Genomic DNA, 22,453 nt, shown 5'->3' with positions numbered 1-22,453 from the left:
GAATTCTTGGAGCTCACTGGCCAGATGGCAAAGGTTAATTGGTGAGCCAAAGGTTCCAGTAAGAGAACTTACCTCAGAGAACAAGGTAGGAAGCTCCTGGTAAATGACACACAGGGTTATCCTCTGGCTGTTACACAATACACACAGGTGCACCTGTACACACACACACACACACACACACACACACACACACACACACACACACACACACACACACACTTTACAGACATGAACCAGGACTTTGAAAGATGAAATTACCCAGACTTACTCAAGTTGGCCCCAAGTCTAAAAGCAAATGTGCTTTGAAGAGGAGGAGGCAACTAGACCTTGGTAACATATACCTGTAATCCAGGAACTCAGGATGTGGAGACAGAAAGATTGCGAGTTTGAGTTCAGCCTGGACTACATAGTGAGAATATATCTCAGAAACAAAGGTGATGGGAAAACATTCACAGAGGATGTGACACCAAAACAGAGGCAGAGATGGGAGACACGGAATTCCTAGCACTTCTGCTGGTCACTAGAAACAGGGACAGGTGCCTAGAACAGATTTTCCCTCAGAGCCCTGCCAGCATCCTAATTTTAGCCTTCTATCCCCCAGGACTGTGAGGTACCCAGTGGGTGACTCATCATTCCAGCGGCCCTGGATGCTAACACAGCATCCCACAAGTAAACAATTCTCCTGATGCAGAGCAAGAGAACCCCAGTGCCGCAAGAGTACCTGACATTTTGATGTACCCTTGCAGGGTTTTTCTCCCTTCCCTGTCGTGTATCCCCAATACCCAACTGGGGTTTTCTGGCAACATGTGCACCCAAGTCCTTATCTGGTTTTGAGAGAATGTAGTCGAAAGGCGTGTCTCCACATCACCTTCAGAGAGGCCATGGTACCCTAAACAATAGTCTTTTAATATATCCACATCCTAAGGGCTTTTTGTCCTGTTTTGATTTTTAGAGATAGGGTCTCACACTGTAGCCCAGGTTAGCCTGACACTTGTGATCCACCTGGCCCTGCTTCCCATGTGCTGGTATCATAGGCACACACCAGCACATCCACGCCATGTCCTAACTTTCTGTAACCATGAGTGTTAACCATAAATGGCAAAAGGAGATTTGAGTTGTGGTGAAGACCTTGAGCTGAGAAGATCCTAGCTTAGTGAAACGGGCCCCATGTCATTTCAGAAGTCCTTGTGAGAGGGAGACAGAGTCAGGGTAGATCAGAGAACTACAGAGGCAGAAGCTGAGATGTTGCTGTAGCAGGAAGAAAGCAATAGCAGAAGCCTGCAGGAGCTGGAAGCAATGACTGGATTCCTCTGGAGCATCCAGAAAGGGCCAGCTCTGCCACCGTCCTGATTTTAGCCACAGATACCTGACCTCCAGACCTGGAAGAGAATAAGTTTATGCTGCTTGTAGTCAATTTGTTATAATAGCAGCAGGAAGCTCGGGTTCTGAACATTCAGCTACATACTAGCTGAGGACCTTCAGGCAAGGCCCTGGCCTCCCTAGGCCCCAGCTCCTCACTTTGTTAAACGAGGGTAGTGATGGTTGCTATGGTGCTCATGTGTGGACAGGAGGTAGCATCGGGTGAGTAGGCACAGCCATCTCTGCCTGAATATTTGCTATAAGCTAGTCTCTGTGCTCCACCTGTTGGAACAGAAGGTCAAATGTGATGCGACTTAGTCTGTGGATGCTCATTTTTCCTTTTAAGACAGTGTCTTACTATGTAACCCTGTCTGGTCAAGAGCACACCACGTAGACCAGGCTGGCCTTGAATTCCCAGAGATCAGCATCCCTCTATTTCCCATGTGCTGGCGTTAAAGGTCACACCTGTCACACAATGCTTTTTTAAGATTTATTTGTATGACTTTTTATTATGTGTAGTTGTGTGAGTGAGTGAGTGCATGTGGAAGCCAGAGTTGGTGGATCCCATACAGCTGGACTTAAAACTGTGAACTGGATAGATAGATATGGATAGATAGATATAGACATTTTAAAATATATCTTTATGTATCGCTAGGGATTAAGGTCCAGGGCCACACACATTCATGCTAAGCAAACACTCTAGCGCTGAGCTATATTTTCAACCTCCCAACCCTAATTCTATGGTAAAGAGAATGCTGGTCCTTAGAGAGCTCTCAGTAACATGGGCAGTTGTGACGTTTAATCTTCATTCTCAACCTGACTGATAGTAGTTAGGACACATCCTTTGGGTACGATTGTGAAGGGTTTTCTTGATAAGGTTAATTCCAGCAAGAAGACTCGCCCTAAATGTGGGTGACAGCTTCTGATGATGGGCCAGAGGTAAGGAGGTCTCCAGATATAAAGAGATCTGAGGGAAAAGCTTTTGCAGTAGGCCTGCGTGATAGTCACATCTTACTAGCAAGTTTACTATACTGCCACTGCCACCGCCATACTTCACTAACACCAGGACCCAACTTCTTTAGCTTTCTCCTGTGGACTGAAGATCAGGAACTCTCCAGGAATCCTCCGTCCCTTCAGTACTGAATCAGGACTGCTGACATATCCAGGTTTGTGGACTATGCTGCTGCCAGGGTCCCGGGCTCTCCAATGTACAAAGAGCCACTGTTGCATGAGCCAGGCTGTGTTGTGAATGCCAATGCAATAAATGCTCTTTTAATATGATAACAGAACCATTCTATAGGGTCTGTTCCTCTAGAATCCGAAAACAACAGCCAAATAATAGTCAAAGGGAGATTCTTGAACTACTACCCAGAATAGAATCAAGGTAGTTCTTGGTGTCATGGTTCTCAAGCCCTGGGAACTGAAGTCTCTCCACACTTTCCTTGGTGTGAAGGCTAAGTAGTAAGGAGAGCACACGTTGCCATGGCAGCAGCAGCAGTAGTAATAGTTGCTATTTTCACAGCTCTAACTTGCCATGCCCTGGTGCATGCTCCACTTCCTGTGTCAGAAATCCCTCTCCTTGTCTTAGAGTCACTTAGAATGGAAACCAAAGTCTGGGAGCCCTAGAGCCCTAGAAATCCTGCCTCAACTGGAACAGGTCCAGTCCGCGTTCATGGAGGACTAGAACGTCCTAGAAGTACTACGCAACTATTCCTTTTCTTCCCCACCTCCTTTTCTGGTTTTGCTCACCTCCCTGCTACTGGCTGGGTCTCAGATCTGGCCCCTAGAAGCGTTGGGATTCATAAACCACACAACGGGTGCTTGTCTTTGATAAGTGAAACTCGACTCTCATCTTTAGATCTCGGAACCCTTGAGATGGTTCAACTGGTAAAGTTGCTTGCCACCAAGCCTGACAATCTGAGTTCTATGCCCTAGACTCACACAGTAGATGATTTCCTCATGAGAGCTATGCCACATGTATGTATGTGAGCATATACATGAATATATATATATATATATATATATATATATATATATATATATATATAGAGAGAGAGAGAGAGAGAGAGAGAGAGAGAGAGAGAGCTGAGCCTAGAAGCAGGAATAAGGCAACAGCAACAAGAGTCAGCAAGGGCTATGTGAAGGAAGTAGTACCACTGGGGACCCGTGGGGAGTGACAGAAAGTGATTGTGGGAAATAACTCATAAGAGCAGAGGGAGAGATAGGACGAGATTCAAAAAGCCCCAGGAAAGAGCAGGCACATGTAAACTTCCTATGTCTGACTAGTGGGGACCCCTTTGGAGACTCGCCCTCAATTCTGGCTTTGCACTCTCAAAGCCAGCCTCTTGGAGGGACAGCTACACAGACAGTGTGGTGGCAGAGATGAGTGCTAAGAGGAAAAGGAGAAGGGGAAGGAGGAGGAGGAGGAGGAGGAGGAGGAGGGAGGAGGAGGAGGAGGGAGGGAGGAGGAAGAGGAGGAGGAGGAGGAGGAAGGAAGGAGGAGGAGGAGGAGAAGGAGGAGGAGGAGGAAGGAGGAGGAGGAGGAGGAGGAGGAGGAGGAGGAGGAGGAGGAGGAAGAAGAAGAAGAAGAAGAAGAAGAAGAAGAAGAAGAAGAAGAAGAAGAAGAAGAAGAAGAAGAAGAAGAAGAAGAAGAAGAAGAGAGCAGCCTCCAGTTAACCTGAATGTTGTTGGAGTTTTCTTGGTTGATGTTTGGTGGTGGTTTGTCTGGTCTGCTTTGGTTTAGTTAGACAAGGTATCTTTTAATCTACACTGTGTCCCAGTTTGCTTCCTATTGTGGTAATAAATACCATGATTATCAGTAACTTGGGGAAGAAAGGGTTTATTTAGCCTACATGTCCCCATCACAGTCTGTGTTTGATAGCTCAAGCCTGGAGGCAGGCACCAAAGCAGCTCTGGAGGAACAGTGCTCTCAACTGCCTTTCTTATTCAACCCAGACCACCTGCCCAGGGGTGCCACTGCCCACAGGGGCTGGGCCCTCTCACATAAATCATTAATCAGAAAATGCCTTAATAGACTTGCCCATGGGCCAAGTTGGTGAAGGCAATGCCTCAATTCATGTTCCCTCTTCCCAGATGACTCTAGCCTGTGTCAAGTTAGGAAAAACCCCACCACAACTGGCCTTGAATTTGCTATGTACTGGAGGTACATGTTTCTTGTTGTTGTGATGAAATACTCTACAAAAGCGACTTAAATGGGGAAGAGTTTATTTCAGCTCACAGTTCCAGGCTACAGTCCCCAGCCAGGGGTTTTCCTTTCACTTAAGAATAGCAATGAAGATGTAGTTCAGTAGTAGAACACTTAAACACAAAGACTGGGTTCGGTCCAATCACTTTCACACACACACACACACACACACACACACACACACACACACACACACTCAATAAATGACATAGTTAAACCCAGTGTCTTTGTAATTTTCCAAGGCTGGGGACTCCTTCCTTGTATTTTCTCACCTGTCAGTTTCTGGATTCTCCTTCAGAGACAATAAAACCCCCAGTCAGGGAATCCTGAGGGCCAGGGCTTGGCATGTGCAGGACAGACTCCCAACTGCAGTTAAGGGGGGGGGTGCTTTGCAATCACAGGTGTCTGAGAGGCAAGGCCCAGTCACAAACACAAGGAGTCCAGAAATGGAAGACAGAAGCTGGGGCTCATCAAAACCTTACAGGGGCAGCCAAGTGTGGTGGCTTAGGTCTGTCATCTCAGGCTGAAGCAGAAGGGTTGCAGGTTCATTAGTGGCCTAGGTAGATTATTAAGACCTTGAAATAAAAAGTAAAAAGCAAATAAAAAGGAAATATGGAGCCAAGGTAGAACCCTTGTAAGCCCTGGGATCAATATCCAGAACTACAAGGAAGAGGCAGGGCAGGGTGAAAGGTCAGGGAGCACCAGGAAGAGGCCAGAGATCTCGCTTACTATAATCAGGCCCAAGGGAGTTGGGGTCTTAAGCAGACTTTTAGGCAAGACCACATAGAGATGCTCAGCAGCGTTTGAACTTGGAGTCCTTTGTAGCTCCAGACCAAGAAAGACGGAGTTGAGCATCCAGCATCTTCTGGTGGAAGCTGTTCAGTGTGTGAAGCCGCATTTGTGAAAAATGGGCTCAATCTGCTATTTGGAGAGCAATGAAACTGAAATCATTTTAAATGTTAAATGCCCAACATATTGAAATCCACCCTCTGATAGATCTTCCAAATTAGTTTGCAAGCTCCCCATGCCTCCCTCCAGGAGGGGATCTGTTTCTTTGCCAAAAACCATTTCTCTCTCTCTCTCTCTCTCTCTCTCTCTCTCTCTCTCTCTCTCTCTCTCTCTCTCTCTCTCTCTCTCTCTCTCAGGGCTGGAGAACAAAAGGCCTAAGGCTGGCAGTTCTTGCTTCCCCTGACCCTCTGTGTGTTACCCAAGAGGCTTATCGGGGGGGGGGGCAAGAGTGGAACAAGGAGGGGGAAGAGGAGGGGGAAGAGGAGGAGATGGGGGGTAATGATGGTGGTGTGGTGGTGGGGTGGTGGTGGTGGTGATGGCGGTGGTGGTCTCTCTTCCATCATGAATTTGATCTAATGGGGCTGTCTAAGTGCCCAGATACTACCATGGCAGGCACTCTGTAAACACTGAGATAAACAGGTAGAGATATATGGAGGCAGGCATAATTTGCTTCTAAGCGTCTTTTCTGTCGTATAAATAAAGCAAGAAAATCAAGTCGTTGGAGGCATTTTCAATGCTAATGGAAGGAGGAAATTAAGCAGTAATTACAGAGCTCAGGATGAATGGAAAGGCTCACACAGTCTGAGTGGGTGGGTGAGGTGAGGGAAGAGGCATGAGGCTGATGGACCCTCCTGGACCCTGGAACCAGTGGGGATTCAGCTCTACAAGCACCGTACCAGATATCATCTGCAGGTGGTTTCCGGAAGGACAAGGGCTCCTCAAAGGATAATGACCCTGGCTGCCTGGCTTCTGAGTGAAGCTACAATTCTGATTCTGGAGAGTGTCCTTCAAGTGTCTGTTGAGGAGACTGCAGAATTACACCCTGATTTGCGGGTAGTTTTATAGGGATAATGCACTCATTTACAAGCCTGCATCCACTTCCCAGATCACTTTCCCACCTCTTCGCTGGGTTTCCTGGGCTCACCTCCCAAGTATCTTCTGAACAGAAGCCTTGTCATCGGGCTGTGCTGGGCACGAGCAGCTCTGCCAGCTCACCAGTGACCTTGGGATGTGCAACTGTGAACCGCCCATAGGGTGAGCCTCGAGAGCTTGTCAAGTATGCTGTAGGTAGCATAGTGCCTGCTCTCACAGTCCCACACTTGATTTCATGGTCTGCCGTCTCCAGCTGGGAATTATTGAATGTGTTTTCTCTAAGCCAAAGAATGCTGGCTAGCTTTAACTGTCAACTTGACAGAACCTGCAATTGCAGAGGAAGGAAGCCTTATTTGAGGAAGTGCCTAGACAAGGTTGGCCTTCAGGCTTGTCTATGGGGTTTGTCTCAAGTCAATTGATACGGAAAGGCCAGTCCACTGTGGTCCACACCATTCCCTAGGCAGAAGGTTCTGAACTGTGGAGTGGAGAAACTGAGCAGGTAAGGGAGTGTGCAGGGGTGTATTTCTGCTTCTGACTGTGGGTATAATGTGACCAGCTGTTTGAAGTTTCTACCTCGATTTCCCTACAGTGGGGGACTATAACCTGGAAGTACAGCGGAAATAATCCCCTTTCCCTTCTAAGCTGCTTCTGTCAATGTATTTTATCATAGCAACAGGAATGAAACTAGAGCACTGGGTTGCCTACGTGACCTCTCTTGGGACCATGGAGCGTGTGTGTGAGGTGTATCGATACGCCAAGGGACAGCAAGTGCAGGACAGAGTAGAGCCCTAGTAATTGCACTGGGGAGAGGTACTCCTTGGATCTGTTCCCCACAGAGATCATATGTTAAAGGCTTGTTCAGCAGTCCTGTGTCACTAATGGAGAGCTAGTGGAAACTTTAGTAAGCAAGACCAAGCTGGAAGAAATCAGGTCATTGTGGAGTCTGCCCTAGCAGGGAACGACGGGACCCCAGGCCAGTCCCCTCTAATCCACTTCCTATGGGGGTGTACTTCCCACTACTGACCAATCCACAAGCTCCTGCAGCATGTGCTGCCACCATGGTGTGCTGAGCTGTCACGGGCCCAAAACAAATAACCAAGTAATCATGGGTTGAAATCTGTGAAACAGTGACCCAAACGTTTTCCTCTTTTGGAGTTAGCCTTGAACTTGCAGTCTGCATGCCTCAGCCTCCCAGGTAGCTGGGATTACAAGCGTGTACCATCAGGCCGGACTCTCTCGATGATAGAAAGCTAATAGGTCAGAACTAGGAGGCACAGGTGTCACCCTGCCAGTCCAGAGTGTAAGGGAAGTCCCAGGCTTACAGTGCTGCTGGTAATGACAGAAGTCATTACTTCCGTAGGTAGCAAGAAAGAGGCCAAAGTTGGCAGGGAGAAATGCTAGATCCCACAGTAAGAAACTAGCTTGACAGTCAGTCCCAGACCTTAGCCCTAAAGCATCTGTCCAAACACTAACCTTCCAGTAGAAGAGTTAATACTAAGATATGGCCAGCCACTGGTTCCCCAGGAGCACTGTCTGAAACTTACTAACCAATCAACACGCACAGGCAGCTGCTGCAATCAAGTAGATCAGACAGGAGTGAAGTGGGTTTCCAAAAGAGGTCAAACTGGGGCATAGTCCACTTGGTAAATGCTTACCTTGAAAGCATGAGGCCCGGTCTTCAATTCCTAGAACCCACATTTCAAAGGACAGGCGTGGGGCCTGGTGGTATACCCACACTCACTCAGATACACCACACACACACACACACACACACACACACACACACACACACTCACACACACACACACACACACACACTCACACGCGCACACGCACACACACACTCACACGCGCACACGCACACACACACACGCACACAGCCCAGAGCTTAGAATTTGGAATCTTGGGTTTTGAAGACCCCTGCAATATTGCCTGACAAATATATACACAGGCTTAGAAGCAGGAATTAAATTTAATGATCACCAACTTTGAAAGGAAAGAACATGATTTTCTTAGTAAGCATCAGCGAAACCAATTATTAACAAAGAAGATAATCTCAAAAATAACTTTTCCTTATAATTGAGCACACAGCAACAGAGAGCATAAACAGTCATTTTAGGTTATGGGCAAATCATGCATCCATTTTCAATCTCTTCTAGGACAGTCACAAGTTACAGGAAATGCTAGAGAAAATATTAAAATGCCACTGTACAAATTTGCATTTAAAATTAAGTTTAGACCTACCCAAAACTGATTGTAGAAAGAGTTGATCTTTTTTTTTTCTCCCAATAGGAAAATTACTACACGAGGCTCACCAACTCTAGATGGATTGGAATCTGTATTTTGAAATAATTTATCAGAAACGTATCCTAGTGTCACAGCCTAAAAAATACTGTTAACGGCTCCACTTGCAGTTGCGTCAGCAGAAAGAGCCTTTTCAAAATTAAAAATGACCAGTTTCCTGCAGTCTCACATTTGCCCAAAGTGACTGATGTCGTTTTCAGTTTATATTGATGGAAAATGAAGTCGCTCAAAGGATAAAGTTTGATGATCTAATAAATGAATTTGCAGAAAAGTGAGCCAAACAAATGTTACGATCAATCGCGAGATCATATTAATGAAGTATTATTTATCACATTACATAAAATCATGATACCAAAATACTATTGTTATGCAATTTGTAAGTTCAGGCTGTAATTCATGTATTACTGTCACCTCATTTATTTTTTAAAAAGGCTTTGATTTGGTTTAGAATTACATGGCATTTTTTTTCTTGCTTCATGGCCGAAGTCCCCACCTGTTAAGATCTTGGGTTTTGTACTGGGTCCCATCAGTTTATATGGAGGTGGGCCTGCCTGCAGTTTGCTCCCAAAATTTCCAGGACAGAGAAGTTAGGCCTGTATCCTGGCTAGTTACTCTGTCAACTTGACACAAGTTCGAGTCATGTGGAAAGAAGAAACCTCGATGGAGACAATGCCTCCATAAAATCAGGCCACAGGCAAGCCTGTAGAACGTATGTTTAACTAGTGATCTGGGGCGCATGGGGGGGGGCGTCTAGTGCATTGTGGGCGGTGCCACCCGTGGGCTGATGGTCCTGGATCCTATAAGAAAGCAGGCTGTCCTGCCTCCAGGTTCTTGCCCTGTTCAAGTTCCTGTCCTGACTTCACAGTGACGAACTGTTACCAGGAAATGCAAGTGAAACAAACCCTTCCCCCCCAACTTGCTTTTGGTCGTGATGTGTCATCGCAGCAATAAAAACCCTAAGACAGCCTATAACTTCCAGGCCTGACACTGACTCTGTCTCTTAATATAGCTGCCGTGGCCCCTCTGCCTTTGCTCCCCATGATTGACATGAAAAATAATGAGAAGCAAATTTCTGGTTTTTAATTAATGTTTTAGGTTAGCATACAAAACACATTGGGCTCCATTATAACATTTTTGATCATATGTGCTATACTTCGTTCTAATTCTTCATCCTCTCCCACTATAGGAAGTAAATGTTTAAAAAAATATTTGATGTATTTATTTGTATCTGTGTGAACATATGGCATGTGCGTGACTGTGTATGTGTGTAGGTCTTCCCATCTCAATAAACATAATCCAGTTGGTCCTTCACAGGCACGTCGAGAAGTTTGTATCTACAGTGATTCTACATCCGATCAAGATGACAATCGAGATTAATCACCACACTATGCATGCAACAAGGATAACGTTTACAGTCTCTAATGGTTTGCACTCAGGCAGGACTACAATAGTAGACATGGGTAATCTTGTAGACCAGGCGTGCCTAACCTCATGACATTGTGACAGGGCTTCAAATAATCTAAAACTTTTTTCTCATAATGCTCTAAGAAAGTTGATAATTTTGTGCTGATTCAGAACTATCCAGGAATGCATCATGTTAATGGTAGCATACGCCTTAGACCAGACGTGGGGATTCAGCTTGACCTGAGTCAGCCGTCCTGAGTCTTAACTGTCATTCTTGTTCTTGATGAACCCTATTGGTGTCATCTCATAATCTTCCTGAATATTCTTTAAAACGGAACCATTTAAGTGCTCTATGGAGCTTGATAACACAGCCCAAGACACTGACAATGAAGAAAATGTGTTTGGGTGCTGGATTAAAGGCCTGTGATACCACATTCAGCAAACCCTTCTGTAGGCATAAATTTTTTTGCAACCTACTTTTAATAAGGGTCCAATTTCTCCTCTAGGCCACCATTCAGCAGAGGTAGTGGAAGAGAAAAGTTATTAGGATATGGGGAAAGTGGACCTGTTCAGCAATGGTTCTTTGGGGGCAAACTGGGTCTTTCTGGCAGCAGTTCAATCCCATAGCAACACCAAATACAACTCAGCAGCTGCAGACCAGTCCTCTAGGCAGGCAGACACCAGGCACGAACCAGCAGCTACAGTCCAGTCCTTTCAGACACCAGGCAGCTGTAGTTCAATTCTGAAGAAACCACCAGGCTCACCAACTGGCCTGGGGTGAGAAAGCTGCCAAAGGAACCTTGGGAGCAGTTCTTGGGCAAGTGTCTCTCAATAGTGGTATTGTCACAAGTTGAGCTCAACATTATGTAAGGTGAACCAACATATGTGTGTTTTTTAGCAAGGAATAGCAAGATGGGACAAACCAAACCAAGATTCAGTGCCGGTCTCCCACTGTCTGTGGGGTCCTATTTATACTCCTTCATCACACCTCCTTTCACAGGTCTGCTGTATCCAAACATCCTTTCACCTGTGTTTGCTTCAGGAAAACAGTCTTTCAGGTGTTTGCTTCAGCAAGACACCCTTTCACCTGTGTGTCCCAGCAAAACATCATTTGGCATAACTAACTTTCCAAAGAACTGGAAGTTTCCATTTTCACCCTCCCTTCTTTAAGTGGTTTTCTTCAGATATTTTATTGCAATAGTGAAACAAATAACTAATACACATGACTGCAGGCCATGTGCTAGAGAACAAAGATGGCACAGCACACAAAGAGGCCGTAAGTAAGGAGCTGCTTGATTAAGTTCTCATTCATCAGGACCCACTCAGGGCTTCTAGGAACAATATTAGTTAATAAAGTAGACGGGATGGGGACACAGATCCTACATTCTTCATATCAAGGAGGGTAGCCCTGATCTCTGCCACCCCCTCAGGTTGCTCTGCTAAAGGTCAGCCCTATCTCAGCTTGGTATGTAAGGGGGTATTTTAGAGGTGTCTACTTGGTCTTACTCCATAGGCCAAGAGACTAGTATGAATGGGACTTCTAGTGGTGATGTACATCCATTCCAATTAGATATTCAGGGACCATTGACATAAACGGTGGGTAGGTTTGTGAACCCGGCAGAGGCACTATCAGTCAGAACGGAGCTAGAACTCCCTGAGTTACCTGTGTACTTCCCATTCTGACAGGAGACCCCCAGGTCAGTATTGTGGCCTTGATATAAAGATTGACAACAAACCTTGGCATGTCTAGGGAGTCTCCTTTCTAATGCTGCTACCATAGGGCTCTTTGGGGCAGAATGAGTTTCAGCCTGTGAGAGGTACCAATTGATGGGCAAACACAATTGTCCCTCCTTACCTGTAGGTTCCACATACATGTGATGCAGCCAATGGCCTATTGAAAATATTTTTCAAAGACTGAGTTTTAGTTACATACATGTGTATGTATCTATGTATGGCCATATACATGTGAGTAAATGTGCTCATGGAAGAAAACAGACAGGGGCATTGAATTCCCTGGAGCTAGTGTTGCAGGCAGCCTTATGTAGGTGCTGGGAATTGAACTCATATCCTCTGCAAGAGCACTATGCTCTTAAACACTGAGTCATCTCTCCAGCCATGAAAATATCTGAGAAAAATGTTAGCACTAGGGGCTGAAGAGACAGTTCAGTAGGAAAAGTTCTTGCTGGACAAGTGTGAAAACCAGAGTTCAGGTCTCCAGCACTACATTAAAGCAAAAGCATGCCAAGTGGGCAGGGTGGGGCAGACCAGTAATGGGGAGGGAGAGTCAGAAGGATCTTTGTGGATTCAAGGCCATCCTGGTCTACATAGTAAGTTCCAGGGCATACAGGCAGGCAGGAAGGCAGGCAGGCAGACAGACAGACACTCATGCATATATGCACATGTATACACACACACACACAGAGAGAGAGAGAGAGAGAGAGAGAGAGAGAGAGAGAGAGAGAGAGAGAGAGAGAGAGAAAGCAGTAACATCTGTATCTCAGTGCTAAGAAACAAGTCAGAGACAGGGAAATTGTGGGAGCTTGCTGGCCAGCCAGTCTAGCTAAAGTGGTGAGCTCCAGTTTCAGCAATGTGACCCTGTCTATAAATAAATAAATAAATAAATAAATAAATAAATAAATAAGGTGGCAAGCAATAGAGGAAGGCAGCTGACATCAATCTCTCTCTTCAACATGAATGCACACACATGCATTGTACACCCATTGTCCTAGTAGTGTAACCATTGCCTTGACACAACCTAGAGTCACATAAGAGGGGGGTCTCAATTGAGGGGTTGCTTAGATCAGTCTGGCCTTTGAACCTGTCTGGGGTTGGGGGTGATGCCTTTATTGTTAATTGATGTAGAAAGACCCATTTGGTGCCTACTGTGAGCAGCACCATTCCATGGATAGGCAATCCTGAGCTATGTAAAGCTAGCTGAGCACGGCTCTGTAAACAAAGCAACAAGCAGCATCCCTTCATGGTTTCTGCCTGTAAATCCCTACTTGAGTTCCTGTCCTGACTTCTCTCAATAATGAGACTGTGACCTAGAAATGTAAGCCAAATAAATCCTTTCCTCCCTAAGCTGCTTTTGATCAGAGAGTTTTATCACAGCAACAGAGGTTAAAGTAGAACACCCATACATGTGTGTAGACACATGAAAACACACACAGGTATAACACACACAAGCAGTGTCAGCATTGAACATGTACAGACTTTTTTCTTGTCAGTATCTCCCATGGTATAGCGACAGTTTGTGTTCCGTACCACGAATCAGCTAGAGCTGATCCAAAGGGCACCAGAGGGTGTGCAGAGGCCCTTTGCAAATGCCACACCTTCTTACTCAGGAGACTCCAGCGCTTGCAGAGTTTGCTATCCATAGGTGTCATGAGGCTAGCCCCCAGTGGATCCCAAGGGACACCTTACTGCAGGTTCCTTGCTCATCTGCAAGAACAACTGTGCTTTGTTCACACTGTGTCCGGCAGAAGGCCCCAGTGGGACCGGGTTCCATTCACCCACAGGACTAGCCTACAGCTTAGCCAGCCCTTTACTGGCATCCTCGAAAGCCCTGTCTCACTTCCCCAAGTCATCCCTGTGTTTCCGGGAGGGTTTCCCTTCCCAAGGGAGCATTTGCACACGACCCTCAGTTTGGGGATTCTGCTTCTGAGTGCTCCTATGCTAAGGTATGAATGCAGAACTGAGAAGTTATCTAGGGTCATCCTGAACATCAGGCACTTTCAGCCTCTGAAGCTCCAGAGGACTGGCCTGCCACATACCCTGAAGAGTTAGATTCCCCAGCCACATATCCCTGCAGAGTCAATTCCCCCAGCTTCCATGTGAACTTGGCTTTTTACTTTCAACCCTCAGTCTGTTCTGCTGGAATGGAAAACACACTTCCTTACCTGTGACTCTACCCCCATGCCCCACCCCACCCCTACCCCCTGCGACACTGCGACACAGGCCTTGATGAGCACATTGGCTTTGGGTTTAGGCCCGTGTATACTTGAACACAGGTGTTCATCTTAACTTCTCCAAGCTCAGCAGTCCTGGTCTTTTAAAGCTTACCCATCAGGCCTGTTTTTCAGGCTTTCAATCATCTTCAAGGTTGTAAAATGCCACCCCCAGCTGCTCCCCAAGACCACCAGATGTGGGCTGGACCCAGAGAAGTTCATAGGCGGGAGGTGTCTGGCTGCCATAAATCACACTTGCTCTTGGCTCCTCCCAGGAGCCAGAGCCTGAGAACAGGTCCCGGCTTGCTGTTGAAGACCATAAAACTTCTGGTCTTTGAAGGCCCCTTTGTTGGGCATGTTCCTTGTAACAGGAGTGAGAGCCCACCAAGGGCCCATAAAACTTCCCCAGGCTTTGTGCATGGACCGCCAGACCCACGCCCAGCCTGGCCAACTCTTCAGCCCACAGCCAAACTGTTGCTGGGTTTAACCTAAAACAGCCTGGCCTCAAATTGCCTCATGATCTGTTTGTTAGCTTTACAGATGGCTTTTGAGGCCAAACTGCCCCCTTGTGATTCTGAATGAATGACCTGTGGGAGCTGAGAGTTTAGGGACTGTGGAGAGGTACACGGATGAGGTTGCTCCATTTTCGTGGAGATTTCAAAACAATTCATTACAGAGCAAAAACTCTGGTGTAGCATGGCCCAAGGGGGAGACCGCCTCCCAAACAAATGCTGGGTGGTCTACCACCTTATTGCTCTGATCTAGCCTGATCTCATTTCAGGAGTCAAAGGTCTCTAGAAGCTTGCCCTTGACAGTACCACCCAAGATCATGAACCCTGAGAAGTCCTGGGTACCCTGACCTATTCTGTGACATGGACTATCGTCTAGCAAGGCCATGGGTCTTGGAGAAAATAAGATTAACTCAAAACCAACCAGCAGGAAGGCAGTTTCTCCTCATTCGGTCAAGTAGTTACCCACCACGTTACCCAACCCCTGGTCTATCCCAAGAATGGGCATTCACAGTGTGGAGTGTGAGAGAATACAGCACCCGACCTAAGTAGGTGGATCCCACATCCATCCCACGTGGAACTACCAAGCACAAAAGAGTAAGTATGGGGCTGGGGTAATAGTTATGTCAGTAAAGTGCTATGGCAAAACTATGGGGCCTGGGTACGATCCCTAGAACTGATGTTAAAAAGCTGGGTGGGGTGGCACATGCTCGCCATGGAGAGAGAGAGAGAGAGGTAGAACCAGCAGGATCCCAGAACTCACTCACCAGGCAGCCTAGCCTACTTGCTGAGCTCCAGAACAGTGAGAGACTGTCTAAAAAACAAGATGGATGGCACCCAAGGAACAACACCTGAGGTTGATCTTTGATCTACACACAGACACACACACACACACACACACACACACACAGAGAGAGAGAGAGAGAGAGAGAGAGAGAGAGAGAGAGAGAGAGAGAATACACTCAAAGAGTGAGTGAGTGCTGCGTGTTTCAAATTAGATGAAGTCTAAAACGAGGCAAAATTGAACCTACAGTAACTACAGTAATAGGAGTGTCAATAATGATTCCTCTGGGAAGTGAGAAATGGGAGAACATTGACTGGAAAAGACCCTTCTGGGAGTGAAAAAAGTCTATATGTTGATTTGAGTGGTGGTGACATGAGTATTCACATATAGAAAAGGTAACCTGTGATCTGAGGCTAGGAGCAGAGCTCAGTGCTAGACGCCATGCATAGTATGTGTTAGGACCTTGGGTCCATTGCTGATGCAGATTAGATAGATGATAGATAGGTGATAGACAGATAGATAGGTGATAGGTTGATAGATGATAAATAGATGATAGATAGATGATAGATGACAGAGAGATAGATGATTGATAGATGATAGATGACAGAGAGATAGATGATTGATAAATAGATAGATAGATGATAGATAGATAGATAGATAGATAGATAGATAGATAGATAGATAGATAGATAGAAAGATAGCAGCAAATTCCTGTACCCACTGAGCCATCTCAACAGCTCCAGCATGTGGAAATTATACATAAGACAGGATAGACACGTTAAAGGATTGTGGCCTGAAATCCTAGAACCTCCACACTTTAGCCATCTTTCAACTATGGCCTTCACAAGGTAGCTGTGAGAGGTAAATATCATGTCCCCTGTCCCAGAATAAGGGCTCAATGTATATCTTTCAAAGTTGTGTTATTCTAGGCTTGGAGGGCCATGATCCAGGTTGGATTAGATCAGAATTCCTGGGCTGCTCGACAGAGCTTCTACAAGATAAAATCGAAAGACCATTTGCCATGCACAAGTGTCTTGCATGGCCATTTAGACACTGGTATCGCTCACCGCTGCATTACTGGTGAGTGTCAGGGAAACTGGGGCAATGGCTATCTGTGGCAGTGGAACTACGATGCAGCTCTAATGGGTCAGCCGAATGCAACAGTTACACACAATTAAACAGAGCCCAGCAAGATGGTAATGCCACCCGCTGCAGAAGCCTGATGGCCTGATTTCAGATCCTCAGAAGCCATTTAAAAAAAAGTCTGATGTGGGCAGGCGTCTAGCAACCCAGCACTCTCTTGTGACATGAGAGATGGAGAAGCTCATGGGCCATCGTGCCCCAAAACATGGAGCTCAGCGCAGAAGGAGTCAAACCTGACTCAACAAGGTGGAAGAAAGTTCCAGAAACCTGTTGTCTGCTCTCCACTTATACTCCATGACCCTCATGTCTACACTCATATATACATGCATGCACACACAAACCATGCACACAAAGCAATACTAACTCAATTTTTAAAAATAGCTTTTAAGCAAGCCAGGGATGGTAACATGCATATGCAATCATGTCACTTGAGAGGCTGAGGTAGGAGGATCACAAATTCAAGGCCAGCTTGGACTATAGAAATTGAGATCTTATTTCAAAAAAACAGCACAATGTAAGTATCCTAGGAGAAATGGGGCAGACAAAACTAGGGGAGAAATAGGAAAGCCATTTAAAGCTAACAGATAAGTTAAGAAGTATGCTTTAAGTTGGGCATAGTGACCTTGTCTATTAACTCGGCACTCAGAGCAGCTGGACAGATGGTTCAGCAGTTAGGGCTGCTCTTCCAAAGGACCTGGGTTTGGCTCCCATCACCTACATAGTAGCTACAATGGGCTATAACTTCAGTTCCAGGGAATCCAACATCTTCTTTTAGCATCTATAGGCACCATGTGTGCACACGGTACACAAACATACACATAAGAAAAACACTCAAAATCAGTAAAAAGAAAAAAAAGCAGAGGCAAAGGGAAGCCACGAGATAAAGGCCAGCCTGGTCTATGCAGCAAGTCGCAATCCAAAGCGAAGCAAAGAGTGATGCTGGAAGGCTGGGGACAGCTCAGTGAGTAACAGCACTTCCCACAGAAGTGCAAGGACCTGAGTCAAATCTCCAGAAGTCATGTCAACAAAGCCGACCTGGAGCTCAAACAGCCGTAAAGCCAGCACTCCTGCAAGGAGATGGGAAGCCAACAAGACAATCCCCAGAAGCTGTGGGCGGGCCAGCCTGGATACACCGTAGAAAAGCAATGTACAGCCTGCATGAAACAACAAACGTGACAATTGAAACCTAAGGCTGTCATCAGACCTCCACATACATATACGAATGCTGTCGTACACCCACACCTACCCCCCCACAACACACACACTGTACACACGGTGCATAAATACAGATTAAAAAACAAGTATTTCCTAATCTGACCAATTCAAGTAAAAGACATTTTAGTTCATCCAAGACTTCATTTAGGCAATACACACACACACACACACACACACACAGAGAGAGAGAGAGAGAGAGAGAGAGAGAGAGAGAGAGAGAGAGATGTAATAAGCCTTTTTCAGACAGCAGCAGCCATAGACCTGGGGAGCGCAGGAGCATGTGGCCAGTACAGTGTCTCCATAACAGGGAGAGCACAAAGTTCATAAGCATCCCTTCTTTTAATCAGGTGAAATGTTTGCTATGTGTGTGGCTTTAAGGAAGTAAAATAGTAGTGAAGACACTTGAAAGGACCTACCTGTATCCAGGCTGTGCCAGGGATGGAATGGCATTCGGGTGGCAGTCCTTAGAAGGACTGTACTTGCCGTCGTTTGTGTCCCAAGTTCACTGGTTCCCATTCTGAAAGCATCCCCACGTCTCTGACTGAAGACCCGAAACAAAACCCAGCCCTGGGTTGGTTGAATCTACATCGGTTTTTGTGGTCAAAGTTGGAGGTTTATTTTTAAGGATTTATTTTTAATTATGTGTGTGTGTCTGGGGTGGGGGTGTCCATGTGTGGGTGTGTGTACATATGTGCAGATGCTCTCAGAGGCCAGAAGAGGGTCAGAGGTGGTTGTGAGACTCCTGGTATAGGTACTGGAATTGAACTCAGATCTTCTGCATGAACACCAACCACTGACCCATCTTTCCAGCTCCAAAGTTTATTTTTAATAGGATAGTAATAAACCTATCATTGACAAGCCACTTCATAACGTCCCATACATTGACTAATTTGATTTACACACTGATCCCACAGGCAGCAAATGAGTTATTATTTTCATTAGCTATGGAAGCTGAAGCTTAGAAAGCTTAGGTGACATGCTTGGTGACATAGTAAATTTCAAGTTCAATGTTACTACGAAGGTATTAGCTTTTCACAGTCCATTTGACATTACTATCACATGAATACCTGAACCTGGGTAACTTTAAAGAAAAGAGGTTTCTTTTGCTACAGTTCTGAAGGTCAGTACATGGTGCCATATCAGTTGAGCTGTGTCAGGATCTCACCAGCATAGTATTTGGTCTTAGGGTTTCAAGTATGAAGAGACACCATGACTACAGCAACTCTTACAAAGAAAAATATTTAATTCGGGGGCTGACTTAATAGGTTCAGAGGTTCAGTCCATTATCATCATGGCAGGAAGCATGACAGCATGCAGGCAGACATGGTGCTGGAGAAGCAGCTGAGAGCTCTACATCTTCATCTGAAGGCAGACAATCCACACTGGACAAAGCTTGAGCATAAGAGACCTCCACAGTGACACACTTCCTCCAACAAGGCCACACCTACTCCAACAAGGCCACATCTCCTAATCTTGCCATTCCCTATTGGCCAAGCATCCAAACACAGGAGTCTATGGAGGCCAAACCTATTCAACTACCACAGCATTCCAACGTGGAGGGCCTAAAGGTGAGACATGACATCAAATGACAGAAGCTAGCAGAAGAGCAGGTTTGCCCCTTGATAAGAACTGGTTCGTGAGAAATGACTCAAGTCTCAGACAAATGACCTTTCATCCCTTCTGGGCAGCATGCCCCTCAGTGACATCAGCATTCTCCCACTAGGCCCGCCCTAACGCTCACTCAGAGTTGAGTACCTGTCTTAGACTGGTTAACGAAGTGGGGAGATCCATCAAAATGGAGGTATTCCCAGTCTGTGGGTTGAATACAATAAAACAAGCAAGATGAGTGCAGGCATTCACAGGCTCCTGCTTCCTTGAGTTACAGGGTTGGGCAGCTTCAAGCCCTGCCATGCCAGACTATGTCCTCAAGGAGCCAGAAGAAACTATGTTTCCATAAAGTGCCTTTTATTTGGAAGTTTGTCCATTGGTAAGTTAAAGAAGCAATTCAAATGTGCCTTCCTTTGTAACGCCAAGACAGTGAGCGGATAATGCTTCGTGAATCTTGAAGCCCACTGCCAGTCACCAATCTTCCAGAACCTTTTGTTTCAATGCCCTAGGCTTTGGCACTGAGAAGAACAAACCTGTTTGGGGTTTTGGTTTGGTGGAGGTTTTTGTTTGCTTGCTCGATTGCTTGTTCTTGTTTGATTTTGATTGGTGGTTTTTTGAGACACGGTTTCTCTGTGTAGCCATGGCTGTCCCAGGACTCACTCTGTAAACCAGGGTGGTCTCAAACTCTGCCTCCCAAGTGCTGAGATTAAAGGGCTATACCATCACTGCTCAGCCAAACCAGGTATCTTGTTTACGGCATTTTCTTACAGCAGTCTGAATGGACAGGGGGCTGGAGAGATGGCTCAGTGGTTAAAAGCTCTGGCTGTTTTTCCAGAGGTCCTGGGGCGTGCTATTTCCATAAACCATGAGACACTGTACAAATCCATTTGTAACGCCTCAAGTCTCAGGGTAGCTGACACCCCCTCGCCTGGCCTCCATAGACACTATAAGCATGTGACATACATTAAAAACACGCAGGCAAAACACCCATACGCACAGAATCAAAATAAAATAAAACACTGGCCCCTGAGTGTTGATTTAAATGACGACTAAGCCAAAACACACCTGCTTGGAGTTCAGTGGACCTCATGTGGTTCTGGTGGCATCCGGCAGAGACTGATTTTCCTCAGGGTATGCCTGTCCTCTGCCTGAAGGTCATATACTCCAGTTGGACCCTCTTGCTATTGGTCAATGTTCTCTTGCCAAGAGGAACCCAGGTTCCATTGATCCCCCCTGTGTCTGCCTCCCAAGTGCTGATATTCCAGGGTGCACCACCACCTAGTCATAGGATGCTGGGGAATGGAACCCCATTGCTCTTGGGTGGTGTGCTAGTAAACGTCTACCAACTGAGCTACAGCCAGCCCATGTCCACAAATGGATAATAGTTTATTTCTCTTCTTTCCCTTTTCACAGATGTTGGAAAATCTTTTTCCTCTGTTCTACCTCCAAACCGCAGGATTAGCACATTGCTATTGTCCACAACTTCATCTTCTTAAAAAGCACTTGATGTCTGGGGCAGCAGCAGCCGTCCTGACCCTGAGAGAAGGTAAGCACAGAGAGAAAGTATAAATAGCCAGGGATCGCACAGTAGAGGGGCTCAGAGTTGAGTCTTTAAAGGTCTCAACAAACAAGGGGACAAGTTCAGAGCTACCTATCTCCTGCCTTCTTGCTGACTAAGTAGAGGCTCTTAGGGTTTATAAGGCACTATTTATTGGGGTTTGGGCTACATGAAGTCATGAATCCTCCCCTAGCGATTGCATCCAGCATACTCCTGATGACTCTTGCCTGGCTGTTGACTTGGCAGGAAAAGTGAACTCTTCTTTCCGCCCACCACATTGACACACAAGCATTCCTCCTTCTCCCTCTCTGCTGCACAGTCAAGGCCTCTTATCCGATCTGAAGCTAACCTCTGCCCTGTGCTCTGCACACACAGCCCTGCAACTAGCACCTTTCTGTCTGGCATCTTCTGGCCCGAGCCCTCCCAATGTGCTTGTCACAGGTTTTTGGTTTTTTGCTGTGACTGTCCCTCTGCTTATTTTGGATTTGTTGACAGTGCTGGAGACTGAACCCAGGGCCTTGCGCCAGTGAGCTTCGCATACTCAAGCCCCTAGTCTCTTGAAACAAGTTCTTATATGTAGCCCAGGCTAGCCTCTAACTCACCAATAAATAAATGGTTCTAATAGTTTCCCTCCCAGTGGCCTGGATCAGCATCCCAGAGCGGAACAAAGCAAGAAGAGTATGGGGCTTGGCCTGGCCTCTGCCCCTCTAGCAGGCATTTGGCAACTGGTCTCCCTGCAAAGGGTTACTTTCTTCCTGCTTCTTATCCTCTTGGTCTTTAAGGCTTTATGGCTCAGCATTTCAACCTCATTTTAGTGCACTCTTGTTATGATTGATGCTGCTTTTTACTGGCTCTTTACCCTCAGCACATAAACATGCTTACGTTTTCCCCATCTTAAGAAAATAACATAAAATACAAACCCTTACTCAATGTTGCATTCCTATCTGGTGGCCGTGAGTTCTTCCCACCATGCTCTTCAGAAGTCACCAGCTCGCTTAGTTTTGTCTCCATCCCATGGATCCTTACCTCTCCCAGCACACTGACCTTCATGATGGGCAGGAGGCTGGGAGCTTTTGGGGCTACGGTAAGAAAGGAGGGGGAGACTCACAGGGGAGGAACCTAAAATTGCATCTCTCCATTTTCCTCTTCTCTCTTTGATGTGAAGTCCTTCTTGCCACCAGTGATTTTGCACTGTTCCAGAAACTTCTATGAGCAGCTGCTGCCTTTAAGAAGATTCATCCTAATTCGTGTTGTTCCAGTTGAAGAATTTCAGGTTCTGATTGGCCCAGGCATCTTCCCCTGGATGGTTCATAGTATAAATCAGCTTTTGTCACAATAACCAAGTACCTACACAGGGCTGGGGGATGGCTCAGTGGGTAAAGTGCTTGCTACACAAGCATGAGAACCCAAGTTCAGATCCCTGAGCCCACAGAAAAGCCAGGTATGATGTGAGGTTTGTCTGTATTCCCAGTGTTGTGAAACAGGCATCCCCAAAGACTTATAGGCCAACTACAGTCCTGAAACAGCTCCAGGTCC

The sequence above is a fragment of the Rattus rattus genome, chromosome X (genome assembly GCF_011064425.1).
Source record: "Rattus rattus isolate New Zealand chromosome X, Rrattus_CSIRO_v1, whole genome shotgun sequence".
In the NCBI taxonomy this organism is placed as follows: domain Eukaryota; kingdom Metazoa; phylum Chordata; class Mammalia; order Rodentia; family Muridae; genus Rattus; species Rattus rattus.
Note: the sequence above shows the minus strand (reverse complement) of the source record.